Source organism: Lycium barbarum, chromosome 2 (genome assembly GCF_019175385.1).
Source record: "Lycium barbarum isolate Lr01 chromosome 2, ASM1917538v2, whole genome shotgun sequence".
Lineage (NCBI taxonomy): Eukaryota > Viridiplantae > Streptophyta > Magnoliopsida > Solanales > Solanaceae > Lycium > Lycium barbarum.
The window spans coordinates 75130536-75146285 of NC_083338.1; positions in this window are offsets into that span (position 1 = coordinate 75130536).

A 15750-nucleotide genomic window follows, 5' to 3' on the forward strand; every position below is an offset into this window, starting at 1 on the left:
CATTCATTTTCTGTACATTACAACACCACATAATCATGCTAAACACATTTAATTCATTATTCCTACACATTATATACAACACACGGCCAAGCAACACTTCACACGGCTCAACTTGAACATGCAGTATTTCATGAATTCCCATCATTTCTACATTCAATAACATACATAAACCATTCATAACACATAAAAGAGAAGGTTAAACCTCACCTCCTTCTTCACCCTTTTCCTCTCGGCTAGCTTGATAAAACGCGACAACGAGCGGTTTTCTTGTTCTAACAACTACTTCACGTTGACGAGGACCTTCCGATCACTCTAAATGCAAGAAGAAAAATATTTTTCTCCATCAACTTCCCATGGCTCATTTTTGAGAGCCATGGCCGAACCCTTATGCTCTCTTCTCTCTATATTTTTTTTTCTTTCCTCCACTCTTTTCTCTTAAGAATATGACTACACACACACATATATATATAGTTATTCAAGTCATGTGAGGGGCACATGCCGCCCCCCCCCCCCCCCTTCTCTAAATTTTTCTTTTCTTTTTCTTTATTCTTTTCTCCTTTTTTTTTCGGCCACATGGCCATTTTAGGGAATTTTCAAGACTTGTATAAGATTCCCATTTCGCCCCTCGGGTTTTTTCAAAATTACCATTTTGCCCCTAGCCTTCCACATTACCTCCGCGACCCATTTTGCGAATTTCTCTTTTTGCCCTTAACCTCTCACAATACTTCCATACTAATAATAGTCATAAATAATATTTTCAACAACTCGTATATAAAATTTTTTTGAAACATAGTCTTGTTCTTAACTTCTCCCCATTATCTTGGATTTTCCGAACGTACGAAATACAGGCTATAACATCCTCCCCCCCTTTAGAACATTCGTCCTCGAATGTTCAACTGACCTTATGGGGCCTCGTAGTACTTCGGGAGGGGGTTTCTTTTATAGTTGCCCGTTTCTCCATGCCCATTCCATATAATCGAGTCTCTCCGTCCTTATATGGGTCCTTATTCTGTGCCATGGGTTTTCTAATCCGCTGGGCCGACATATTTTCCTTGTCTTTCTCAGGTCATCTCTTTTCTGTTACTGTTTCGTGACCATATCTTAACAAAAGTCACACTCTTAGATTCTTACTACAACTCTTCTTTAGTCCTTTCTCTCATATCCTTCGATATTGATATACTTGTTTTGACTTCATGTGTTGGTGCTCATTTCGTTCATCATTATTCCTTGTGAGCCTAATATGGCCTCCCCCCCTTTAGGGGTTCCTTGTACGTCACGATCTTCGAGTGCCCTTACCTTTAATTATTTTTCATCCCTCGTCTCTCTTTCTAGCTCTATGCATAATGTATCGAAACCTTTCAACTTAAGTTTTTCCCTTTCACTTCGCACTTATATCGTCGTCTTGCCCACCTTTTCATTCCCTTTCATCTCTGCTTATGGAAATTAATCCTCGAATCTCACACACTCCTCCTTTGTTTCATATTATCGTACTTTATTCTCGCCCCATGCCTGTATTTAAACCCTTATCTGATAATCTCGTACCTCGCCGGAAATTTCCTCTCAGGGGTTCCATCCACCGAGGTTTTCTTGTCTCTTACCTTTTTCCGATATCTTGATTTCCTTACTCCTCATTTACTCACTCACTTCTTTTTCAAATACCGAACTGTTAAGACCTTTTGTCCTTGACCTATAGTGAATATAGCGTCTTATCTTATACCATTTACACCATTTGTTTTCTCACTACCGCCCAGGTCTCGGTATCCTTTATTCAATTGAGGCCCCTTTTACCGTAGCATAGGTTGTTGGGGCACACGTGCTCGCTGATACCATCACAAATAAGCCATCATACATATTCATATACATATACATAATTACCATCAACTATCCCACAAAATGGTCCCAAACGTTATTCAAGCCTATCCTAATTCTCGAGCTGTGACACACCATTTGTCCCTTCACCGACTAATCTATCTGGTCCTATGCGTCTTCTTATGGTCCCCGGTCATCCCATATACCATAGTCTCACTCAGGTTACTTTAGTTTTCCATTTGTTCCCTTAAATTTTAATTTTGCAATATTTTCCCAATTACTTCCCAGGGGGGTCACCCATCCTGAAATTGCTCCTACCTGAGCACGCTTAACCTCGAATCTTTAGTGGAATCCGATGCCTTAATACTGATATTTTCGGGTCCACTTTATCGCATGACCTTTACTACATAATTCGGGGCTAATCGAGGTTTTACAGATCCCGGGACACCCTCGTGGCACGTCTTTTCTTCCATAATTATCATTTTACCCTTTTCGGTCCTCAGTGCTCACCTTTCACTTCCGTGTGTAACTACTTTTCATCCTAGGTTCCCAGGCCCCTGATGATCATAGATACACCTCCATTGCCATTATTTTATGGATGCCCCGATATCAGTCCGTTCGAACTTCTTACTTACCGCTTTTACATAGTAACCTTGTGGCAAAATTAATTGTCAACTTTCTGAATCCTCCATCCAACCTTGTTTTTCTTATACCATGCTGTACACAGCAAATACCAATAACACCTTACAGAACATACAGCTATACCACATTCTGGCCATCCGGAGCTGCTCATTCCAGATAACAGATCAAATACGTCAATACTTATCCTTGTGACTTTCCGTATCGCTACTTAACTTTACCGTCGTATGTAAGGCTCACATAAGAAATCTCATTTCCTATAGTTTGGCTCTATCGCACGATCTATGACAGAAAGAAGGTCAACAACCCCTAAATGCCCTGTAGCCTCCTGTTTATAAATGTGGCCGGCTTCACACCATAAACAGGACTCTACTGGACACGACTTTGCAGACATCCCCACGGACAGACCTCGCTCTGATACCACTTTGTCACACCCTAACCTTATTAGGGTGTGATGGGTACCCGACCCCACATACGGAGCCGAGCGAACCCGCGGACTCTGATTACACACCTAATTCCTTAGGATCCAGAAAATCAAATACGAGTAAAATACATATTAAACAGTCAAATTTTTTTCCTCTTACCGTTCACGATTAAACAAAAATCTGTAATCATATGGAATTTACTACATGACACAAAATGACGTATCGGCTGATGGAGCCGCTTACAGACTGACAACCATTACCCACAACGCTGTCTGCAAAGTCTCTAATACTGATCAGACATCACAGCATACATACTCTGACTCGGCAGCACTCCTGGAGGAAATGGAGCCGCCAGTCCACTGGATCATCTTCAGCTAACTTCATCTATTCATCTGTGGGTACCTGCGCGGCATGAAACGCAGCCCCCGAAGAACAGGGGGTCAGTACGGAGTATGTACTGAGTATGTAAGGCATGAGTACAGAAAACGGAACCATGACTGAAACAAATAAAACAACGTACAAATACCTTATCCAGAATATCAGACACTTATTATCCTTTTTCTTCCAAACATAAACCATACTTATGTCGCATGTCAGACGGATCACGGAATGTACAGAGTGCTCAGATGATGTCCTATAGGAGGCGGAATACAGAACATACGGAATGTCGGAATGCCTACATTCCAAACACAAGTCATGCATATCATAATCGGATATCATATCATATACGCTGTAACCCCGGGGACATGTACCACGCCGGGAAATCGGACACATCACATCATGCATACGGTAACCTCGGGGACAAATAACACGCCAAGGAATCGGTGAACGATGCCAAGGAATGCGCACGATAACATAGGAACGTGGTTGCCACTCCTGCCTTTGGCGCCACAACACATCATATTCCAGAAGATTTTCTCCGATCTCCGTCACACATCATAACATAACCATGGTACCCGGGGGCGGACAGATAACACAGCACCCCGAGCCCGGACACATCATACTTCGTAATATATTCTCGGTAAACGGGGACGGACATGTAACACAGTACCCCGGAACCGGACACATCATACTTCAGAATTCATATATGGAACCCGACCCTCAACAAAGGACTCGACGAACCATCCGCACGATACATACCGGCCCGGGACTCGGTGAAGGGAGTCATAACATATGCACGAGCAGAATAGTGAGAAACCAAATGCACATAACTCAGACTCAATAGATTAATCAAACGTATTCTCAGAATGTTCATAACAGATTACTTATTACAGAATACTTATGTCAAATTACTTTTATCAGAATATTTCTATCAAAGTACTTAAATCGCTTTTACTCAATCAGAATACATGTTTCAAATTACTTGTAGCATAATCTCTCATATCAGAACACTTATACCAAATACTCTCATCAGGATAGTTATGTCAAAATGTTCAGACCAACATACTTATATCAGGATACGACTGTCAGATTGCTTAAGTCAGGATTCACCTATCCAGATTATTAGTTACCTACCTTAGGGAGGACATACAGATCGCAAACAGACTCAGAATCACAGAATGGAATAACCCAAGGTACACATCAGTATCATACCCTACATGGCTCTAAGACATGCCAAAAGAATAAAAGGGTAAGCCTTACATACCTGTGCCGCGACCAACTGGCTACGCTGATTTGTGCAACTTGTTAGTCTTCATTCAAATGAACTCATCCATTCGCTAGATTCATTATCACATACTTGCCTTAACCTTTCAAACACATTCACTTATATTCTGCCGGAATTTCGACAACACCTCCCCTGTAATTGCACCATCCCCGAGAATACGGCTCGGCCCCAAATCAACAACAACAACCCGGGAATTTGACCCGTCCACAATATCAACAACATTGACAACAAACATTCCAACTTATACAATAACGGATACGCGGAAGCAATAAAATAACAAGGAAAGTAAATGATAGATAGATTGACACAAGAAAATGGAATTAAAAGCAACCTAAAGGTATATTAAACCTAAAGACCTCAATTAATTAGCATAAACAAGCACCAACCTCTTAGGATGACCTCATGGGAATTAAATTCCCAAGCAACCAATCCTCTCACAATCAAAGGTTCAACAAGAGCCATCCATGGCCTCTCTACAAGTTTCTCTCTCTAGAGACAACTCTCTCAAAATCACTCATCTTTTCTTCCAAATGTCAAAAGTCCCCTAATGAAATGAAAGACAATGTATTTATACTAACTAACTAATAGAAGACACTACATTATTACAATTATACCCTTAATGAAGTAAGGGCCTTGTTTGGCTAGTCTTGTGGAGATGAAAATCTTGAATTGGCTAGCCTCCCTTGCTCGTTGGCCACTTAATGCTCTTCCATCTCCCATCCATCCCCTCCATGCTATTATCCAAACTTTGACTCCACGGGACGGTCCTCGAAATGTCCTTGAGGCAACTCGGCTTGTATCATTCTCCCCTTCTTGAAAAGGATTCGTCCTCGAATCTATACCCTGCAAAACCCTAAAGGAGACAAACAAAAACCAAGTCCTCAAAGGATGAGGGTTAGTGTTAAGGTGGACCAACCTACCACCATGCCAAGTAAGCACAAATTTTTTATATAGCCAAGTATCAACCATTTTCAAGAAAAATAAGCTCTGAAGTAGAGCACTAAGAACTTGGTTATCCCAAAGATCAAGAATTGAGGATATTCTCAAGGAACCAATGATTTCCAGAAACCAAGTTGGCATAAAACACAAATGATCATCAATTGCAAAAAAAATACCATTCACACAAAGTGAAGATTTCACCGGGGTCAAAAGGAAAAGATACCCCCATATCACGGGCAAGGCAACAACTAAGCACCTCAATAGGGCCCCGCCCAACATCAAATGAACTCTCAACAATAACATGAATGTCATCATATGCAAATAAATAGTAAAGAAAGGTGTCACTTAAAATGACTTCATCTATGGTGTCCTCAAATGTAGCCTCACTATTAGGTTCAAGAACAAAATCTAGCTTGCTACTAGGAGTTTGAACACACAAGGCAGACGTAGCAATTTGTAAACAAGAATCACCTTCCTTTTTCAAACACTTTTTCCCCATAAATATATCATCATTTCCCAAAGGAAGATCTCCATCATAGGGAAGAGCGCTATCATGCAATAGTGGATTTTCAAACACCATGTAGTCTCCAAAAGTGGCTACACTTTCAACATTACAAAACATTCCACTAGTTATTTCACTTGCAATAGTCATGTTAGCATCAAATAAGACATTATCTTTTAAGAGAGAGTAATCCATGAACAATGAGGAGTCAAAGCATGCAATTTCATTCTCACAAAGACAAACGTCATCTTTCAACATACTTTCGTTCACATGACGGTTTACATGACACACACCACCATCAAAATTTTGAGTCGTATCACATGACACTAAGACAAGATCAAGGGACTCATTGTGACATGAAACAAATAAAGATGAGGTGTCACACTCTTTCAAATGACCAACTATATCAAAATCAACATTCACTAGAGGCACGTTAAGCACATCACAAGAATCCTCAAGTAGTGAATTATCATTACAAGTAAGTTGATCAACACAAATTTCAACACTAGTTGGTAGTATGTCAAGCTCATAAGATTTTCTAACATGATTACCACATGACAGTGTACTACCATTCAAGTCACACGTGTCAACACTAGGTGGACACAAATTGATCTTACAAGAAGAGTCAACTTGGTCATCAAAAGGATCAACTAGTGTATGAGCACGCTTAGCAATTGATAATGCACTATCATTCAAATCACAAGTGTCAACACTAGGTGGACACAAATCGACCTCACAAGAAAGATCAATTCGGTCATCAATAGGATCAACTAGTGTAGGGACACTTTCAACAATGACATTATCAAGAAATGGCAAGGATTCACTAGGCTCAATGCAAGGTAAACTAACTTTCATACTCAAATTGGCATTAAGATCACTCAACAAAGTAAGAGTATTAGGAGAAATTATTTTACCTTGATTCTCATGTAATGGATCTTCCTTGCCTTGAGACACCAAAGGGACGCTCATTTGACCACGTGAATTAATGGTCTTGTCCGCCGTTCCTCCTTTCAACCACTTCCTTTTCAATGCTGCCCAAATCTCACTTGGGGTTTCTATAGGAGAGGGAACATGTTGAATTTGTGGCATCTCACAAGAGGGACTTTGCTTCTTCCCTTTTGACTTTTTCTCTTGGGAAGTGGTTTTGCTCCTATAACCCTTTTCATGTGGTTCGGGATAATGGCCTCTCAAGCTCTCTTTCATTGCATCCCAAGTAGTGATTGGATCTCCCCTCTTGTACGCCCAATAGTGTGCAAGCTTTTTCTCAAAAGTCCCAATAGCCAATTTCATTTTCCTTTCTTGGGAATAAGGGTAACTAGCAAAGATTTCTTCCATCATGAACTCCCATTTCACATACTCTTCTCCACTAGCTTCCATAATCAAGATAGGCCATCTCACATTGGGCTCTTGCACATATGGAAAGAGAGGTTTCCTCCTTTCATCCACGACATACTTATGCCACTCTTGCTCATATGGAATCTCATGCCTTTGAAACCAAGGGCCACCTAAACATACGTGACAAGTATCCATTGGAAGCACATCACACCAAACCTCCTCTTGGTACTCACCAAGTGAAATGAATACCATCACTCTCTTATCAACCCAATACCCTCCCTCGTCATAATAAGGACTTTGCCTATTCACACAAGGTAGCCTTAACTCTTCAACCGCACGAGGGGTGATGAAATTAGTGTAACAATCATCATCAAGCACAAGGGTTCCCTCTCTACCACAAAGGTTTACCTTGGTCTCCAAGAATCGCCTCTCCATGGAGAAGTACCTGCAAAGAACACTTAGCAAACACGTTAGTACTAAAGAAATCTCACCACACTCGTGTTTACACTCGTTTGTGCTCGGCTAGCACCACTCAAATGAGCTCACACACTCTTGTCTTTTACCACTCAATTGGATTAGCCGATGTTGATTCTCGATTGGATTCGATTGCTTGCAAGGTGCACAATTACTACTCTAGATCGGAATGGATTCTTGTAGACTCAAGAAGAACGAGGGCGACTCAACAAAAACAAATGCACTTGATCCAAGAAATTAACAACGAGGTAAAAACGAAGAAAAAAGCACGAAAGAATTAGCACGATAGAAATGTGGACACAAGAACTAATTAGCAACTAATAAGGTCGATTACTAGTTGCTAATTAGTTGTAAGAATCAAAGAAAAGAAGTTAGGAAACAATCAAACCATTTTGACACTTGGAGTTTTTTTTTCTTTTTTCGAAAACTCTTCGGTGATTCACGCTTTCCTTCCGCTTCGCGGATAAAAAGCGGATGCTCTCAGACAATCAGGCTTTTCTTCCGCTATGCGGACCAAAAGCGGATGAACAGTACTTTTTTTTTTTTTTTTTTTGCAAAATCAGAAACTTAGACTAAGTATTTCTGATTTTTTTTTTGTGTTGTTGAACTCATAAACACGTTTTCACAACTTTATTTGATAACTTTTGGATCAAATGACCCTTTGGAGAGTCTTCTTCCTTATGAAGATTTGAATGTCTTCAAGAACACAAGAACAATCCAAAAATTCAACTACCCTCAAATCAACTCCAAATTGGCTCAAATTTCAGATTTAAGTTCTCTTTAATGTAGAGAACAAATCCCAATAGGTTTCAACCTTCAACTTCACCTTTTTCAACAAGACCCACTTTCAAGTTCTTGAAGTCTTGAAGCTCAACAATGGTGGAACACAAACCCTAACTCCAAATGGATTCGAAATTGAAGATTTAGACTCTAGAAACACTAAGAAACTCTAATCTAACACTAGATTCAACAAAATCAACAAAAAAAATCAGTTTTTTTTTTTTTTTGAATTTCGTTTTTTTTTTGTTGAATCAAAACCCAAGACCAGATTTGATGGAACAAACCTAAGCTAAGCTCTGATGCCAATTGATACAATAACGGATACGCGGAATCAATAAAATAACAACGAAAGTAAAGGATAGATAGATTGACACAAGAAAATGGAATTAAAAGCAACCTAAAGGTGTATCAAACCTAAAGACCTCAATTAATTAACATAAACAAGCACCAACCTCTTAGGATGACCTCAAGGGAATTGAATTCTCAAGCAACCAATCCTCTCACAATCAAAGATTCAACAAGAGTCATCCATGGCCCCTCTCATAAGTTTCTCTCTCTAGAGACAATTCTCAAAATCACTCAACTTTTCTTCCAAATGTCAAAAGTCCCCTAATGAAATGAAAGACAATGTATTTATACTAACTAACTAATAGAAGACACTACATTATTACAATTATACCCTTAATGAAGTAAGGGCCTTGTTTGGCTAGTCTTGTGGAGATGAAAATCTTGAATTGGCTAGCCTCCCTTGCTCGTTGGCCACTTAATGCTCTTCCATCTCCCATCCGTCCTCTCCATGCTATTATCCAAACTTTGACTCCACGGGACGGTCATCGAAATGTCCTTGAGGAAACTTGGCTTGTATCACTAACAACATCGACCATTAATGTAAATGCACTTTAATATCAACAACCTTCTTTCGCAATATGCGACGACATTCCAATTACGTTCAAATCAAGATATATAATCAATCCAAAACCTTTCAAACATGATTCCATAACATTTCCAACAATCCACAAAATTGTCCAACACAACCCGACTCGAAACATAAGGCAACCCGAAACCTTCCAAGTCTAAGGAACTATCAACAACACATGTCTTTTCCTCCAAATTCATAAACCGTACCAACAATCTATACATTAGCAACATTATTTTCATCAACACAAAGGACCATATTAAAATCACATTAGCCTCCAAATCATCCCACACGATTACAACTTCAATTTTGAGTCCTTAAACCTTCACTTTACATCATAAAGTCCACAACAACATCAACCAAACACTAGATAAGGTTAATTCATTTCCTAACATACAAAGCAGCCCATATTTTGGCCAACATCACAACACACCCATCCCATGATTTCATTCATTTTCTGTACATTACAACACCACATAATCATGCTAAACATATTTAATTCATTATTCCTACACATTATATACAACACATGGCCAAGCAACACTTCACACGGCTCAACTTGAACATGCAGTATTTCATGAATTCCCATCATTTCTACATTCAATAACATACATAAACCATTCATAACACATAAAAGAGAAAGTTAAACCTCACCTCCTTCTTCACCCTTTTCCTCTCGGCTAGCTTGATAAAACGCGACAACGAGCGGTTTTCTTGTTCTAACAACTACTTCACGTTGATGAGGACCTTCCGATCACTCTAAATGCAAGAAGAAAAATATTTTTCTCCATCAACTTCCCATGGCTCATTTTTGAGAGCCATGGCCGAACCCTTATGCTCTCTTCTCTCTATATTTTTTTTTCTTTCCTCCACTCGTTTCTCTTAAGAATATGACTACACACACACATATATATATAGTTATTCAAGTCATGTGAGGGGCACATGCCGCCCCCCTTCTCTAGATTTTTCTTTTCTTTTCTCCTTTCTTTTTCTAGAATTTTCTTTTTCTTTATTCTTTTCTCCTTTTTTTTTCGGCCACATGGCCATTTTAGGGAATTTTCAAGACTTGTATAAGATTCCCATTTCGCCCCTCGGCTTTCTTCAAAATTACCATTTTGCCCCTAGCCTTCCACATTACCTCCGCGACCCATTTTGCGAATTTCTCTTTTTGCCCTTAACCTCTCACAATACTTCCATACTAATAATAGTCATAAATAATATTTTCAACAACTCGTATATAAAAAATTTTGAAACATAGTCTTGTTCTTAACTTCTCCCCATTATCTTGGATTTTCCGAACGTACGAAATACGGGCTATAACATAAACTCAGTTTACGACCACTGTTCACCTCAGCACAGATTTTACAAGTCATTAAATAAAGGGACCAAGACTTATTTTATTTCATTTCTACATCACACCACTTCTCTCTAAAACTTCTTTCTACTATTATTATACAAGTTTTCAAGGATATTTGAGGATCAACCACATTAAATAAGGGAATGAAGAGTAAGGAAATCATCAAAGATCATCCAAGTCAAGAAATCCAAATGGAGAAAAACTAGGGTTTTGCTCAAGGTGGAGTATTATCAACTAAAGCTTGCTCCTACAACTTCTAAGGTAAGATTCATGATATTTACATGATGTTTAAGGTATTGGAGAATTAAAATACATGGATTGTAGAAAATATGGTCAACTAGGTCATGAAGCATGAATAGTGACATTTTGAGAAATAATTTGAATTGAATTATGAATGTTGTTGTTTTGTGATATGAATGTGTTATAAACGGTATTAAGATCATGAACTAGACACTTTAGACAAATGGACGAAGTTGGGTGTTATGACCATGAATGTGGGTGAATTAGAGGAAAATTGAGGAATATAGATAATGTGGATAATGTGAATGAATAAATGGCCATTGTTAGGATATTAATGAAGGTATAAACGCTAGAATTGGAAGGGAACGTGCGAGTGTAGAATAGTTCGACGAAAAGGTAGGTAAGGCTAACCCTTCCTTCATAAGGCATGGTTCTTGGCCAATTTCTTAAATCCTCTATATGAGTATGTTGCCTTCAAATAATTGATATTCCGAGCTCATAAGCTCACGATCCTTGATATGTACTACGATTGTACTACGCACCTCGTACGACGAGTAAGCCTATGAAATAGAAGTAACGATAATGATGATGATAGTAATGATAATGATAATAATAATGATGCTAAAGGTGCCTACGGGCTATTATACTTATATGTGCCTATGAAGGGCTATAATGAAACCCCGAGCTTATACGCTGGGTAGAATATATGTATATGAATATGTATAAAGTATGTATACGATTACGAAATGCGCGCACACCTCTACAGATGGTACGGATAACCCTGAAGCCTTAGTAGGGCCAGGTATGAGTAACCTTGAGCCTTTGTTGGCCAAGTATGTATATGAAACACCGATCCTATGAGGTCGGGTATGCTATGTAAATGCTATGCATGAAACACTGATCGTATGAGGTCGGGTATGCTATGTAAATGCTATGTATATGAAATGACTATGTATATAAAATGAATATGAATGTGATAAGACTATGTACATGAATACGAATAAGGACATGTATACGAATACGGGCACAAGTATGGTACGAGTACTATTATGAAACACGGATGAGGATGTATGTATACAAATACGTATGAGAAATGGAAAGTTCCTATGAAAGGAAAGTAAGTGTCATGATGATGATATTATTGTCTCCCCCCTCCTATGCTATTTCATATGTTGTTCATTATGCTTATATATCGATGTTGATCATGCTTTACATACTCAGTACATTCTTCGTACTGACGTCCTTTTGTTTGTGGACGCTGCGTCATGCCCGCAGGTGCACAGGGAGACAGACTTGATCCATAACTACTTATTCAGCGATTACATAGCAGAGCTCCACTTCCTTCGGAGCCCTAGCTTTTGGGTACTCATTCTTTTGTGTACATATTTATGGGCATAGCGGGATCCTGTCTCGCTCATGTGATATGCCATACTCTCTTAGAGGCTTGTAGTCACGTGTATATATGTATAGATATGTCTGGCCTTGTCGGCTTATCTGTTGTATGTCATTTTGTCGGCCACGTTGGCTCATGTACATTGATGTGGCATAGATGCCAATTATCATATAATAGTAATGTTGTCCAATGGGACTAGTTTGACGAATGAATGAAAATGTATGTATAATTATGTGGCTCACCTAGATGTAAGCATAAGAGTAAGCTAAGAGGGTGCCCGGGTGGGCTAGCACCGGGTGCTCGTCGCGCCCCCCTAGTCGGGTCGTGACACCACTAAAACCGTAAACCATCCAAGACATATTTTCTCATTTCACTTCATCAGATAACAAACCAAATGAATCCTAGTCTCCAAATCGTCAACTCAAACCAGTGAAACCATAGCTGGAAAATACCATGTTTGGCTCGTACTTCACTTTCATCGAGGTTCAGCCCCGGTTTGCCTATTTTGGGCAAAGTTTTCAATACAATTTGTTTTCTCCTCTACGAACAACATTAATATTCCCATTTTCCTCTTCTTTTCCTTTTTATTTTAATTTATTGATGTACGAATCCATTAAATGTATTTGTTTCCATTTGAATTTCAAATGTTCAGAACATTTGGATTCAAAAAAAAAAAATCAACTATTTTCAAAACTCAAAAGTGTCCCACATCGATTTCAATCCTCAAAAACCCTAGAATTGGGTTCCTATTTCTCCATATTCAACCACAAATTCACAATTTGGAAAGAGACAAAAATGAGTTAACTTGGCCAATTTTTGACTTAGATCCTAAGGTCTCGAGTTTCTTTAGAAAATGTCTCCCAATTTGTGATTTCCTTTGAGTTTCTAAATATTTTTTCTTTCTTTGATTCACAGAGGATTCTCCTTCTTTTTCAGAATCAGAAAAAGATTCCAAGAGAATTCGCTGTAAGACTCATCATCGGTGAAAGTTCGAAGGTGATCGATTCAACTCTCATCTCCCCTATCGCTGCTCAGCAAAAAGGTAAACTTTTCTCCTCTCTGCCTTAGTTCCTATTCTTTCATTATGCTTTAATTTTTTATTTCCAACAATATAGTTTAGTTTCTTTTCTTATATTTTAGTTTCTTAGATGTGTGGTGCATCTTAAAATTCCAGTTCTGCTTTATTCCTCCTTTGTTTTTATGTTTGTTTAATTTCTAGTTGTGTTTGTTTGCTTGCAAAGAATCTAAAATGAACTTACTATGATTAAAATATGTGAATATAAGGGTGTAATATTTTCAGATTTGTTGTTGCGGTATGTCTAGCTATTTTCCTAGTTATTGTAACACCTCGTAACTTCGGACGTAAGTTTGCCTCATAAGATGATAATATAATGGAACCAATATGGGCGTTATAGGAAGTGTTATGAAAACCAATTAAGTCATAAGAAATGTCTTTAGGCAAAGCAAAGTTGAAAACCACTCTACGGGGCATGTTTGCAAGTGAGTTTATAGAAGGTCTTACTTCCAACGACCATAACCCCTTTATTAATTGATAATTTGGGAAAAATTCCTTGATGAAAGTTGTATCCCTTTGAAATAGCTTTCCAACGGTATATTATGGGTCTTGAACGGAGCTATACACAAAACGTTATGGCCATTTTACGACAGACTGTTTGACAGAATATCACCCTCTGTCACAAGATGCGACTCAGGATGCGACTCGCAAACACTACATGCGACGCCGCAGTCCCGTCGCAAGTTGTGCCAGAGAGATTTTGTCCAGACTTTTCTGGACTACTTTAAATAAGACCCAACTCGTCCAAAATCATATTTTCATCATTCTTGGTCAAGAAAACCTCTAAAATACTCTCTAACATTCATCCACAAGAAAATTCAAGGGAAATCCATGATCAATAACACCAAATCCATGAACCCAAATGTATGAAACCTAGTCAAAGTTCATCTAATTCAAGAAAACCCAAGGGAAGTGAAGTAGGGTTTTGGTGCTAAAGGAGTAACTCCACTCAAGACTTGTTCAACCATTATCTAAGGTAAGTTTCATGACTTTCTCATGATGATTAAAGTGTTGATGTATTCTTGGGAGAATAATAATTGGGTTTGATGAAGGGAATTATATGAACTATGCTAGAGTTGTTGGATTATTGACTTGGGATTTGTTGTATTCATATGAGTGATGACGAATGATGTTAATTACATCTAATTGAGATTGTAGAATCATCTAGAAGTAATAGAATGGGATTGGGTGAAGAAAACACCATTAATGAAGGTTGTGGAGCTTCATGTCCACCAAGTGTTTGATAAAATGCTTAGATGACCCAAGCATGAATATTATTTCTAATATAGAATCCCTTTGACTTGTATTGATATAGATCAAAGTTGAGAGGGTTGACGAACATTGTATTACGCTCAAAGGCTGGAATTGAGGTATGTGAGGCTAACTATCTACGTTAGGGAATGTTCATGATTCTCCCTACGCCTCATTCTTCATACTTGTTAGAAATTTGACTCAGAATATAGTTAGCTCTAGTTTCATGAAATGATATAGAACTGTTATCTTCTAGGGTTGCAGTTACAAAATTCGTTCATGGTTGTCACTTTGAACATCATGAACCCAGCACGTAATCCTTATAGACTTATGCATTATTATCACATGAGTCTCAGTCAGTGTATAACCAGTTAACTGCAAGAGTCCCAGAATCAGAAACAGTTATCATGCTATCAGCTATAGCCAGTCTCAGTTTTGTAAAATATCAATGTTGAACACCTGTATCTGTACTTTTGGGCCCTAGGCCACAGTTTATGCATACGTATTGCTTGGGCCAGAAGCCACAGTTTTGTGCACATTATTTGGGCCCTAGGCCACAGTTATATATATACAGTTTTACAGGTGATTCTTCATCCAGAACAGGGAGTACTTCAGCTTCTTGCTTTCCTGTGTAGTTCAGTTTCAGTTTTCAGTTTCAGTTCCAGTATTTTATTGCTTCAGTTACTTTACATACCAGTACAATTCAAATGTACTGATGTCCCTTTTTATTGCTTGGGGGCCTGCATCTCGCGATGCAGGTAACGATACACAGGTTGACGACTCAGCTAATTAGGAGTGCACGTATCAGTTACTGGTAAGCTCCACATTCCTTCTGGGCGTTGTCAGCTATCCGGTTATTTCGGTTTATAGACAGATCTATCATTCAGTACTCTTAGAGGCTTCATAGACAAAATTCAGACAGTCAGATATTTATTATGTTAGCCTTGTT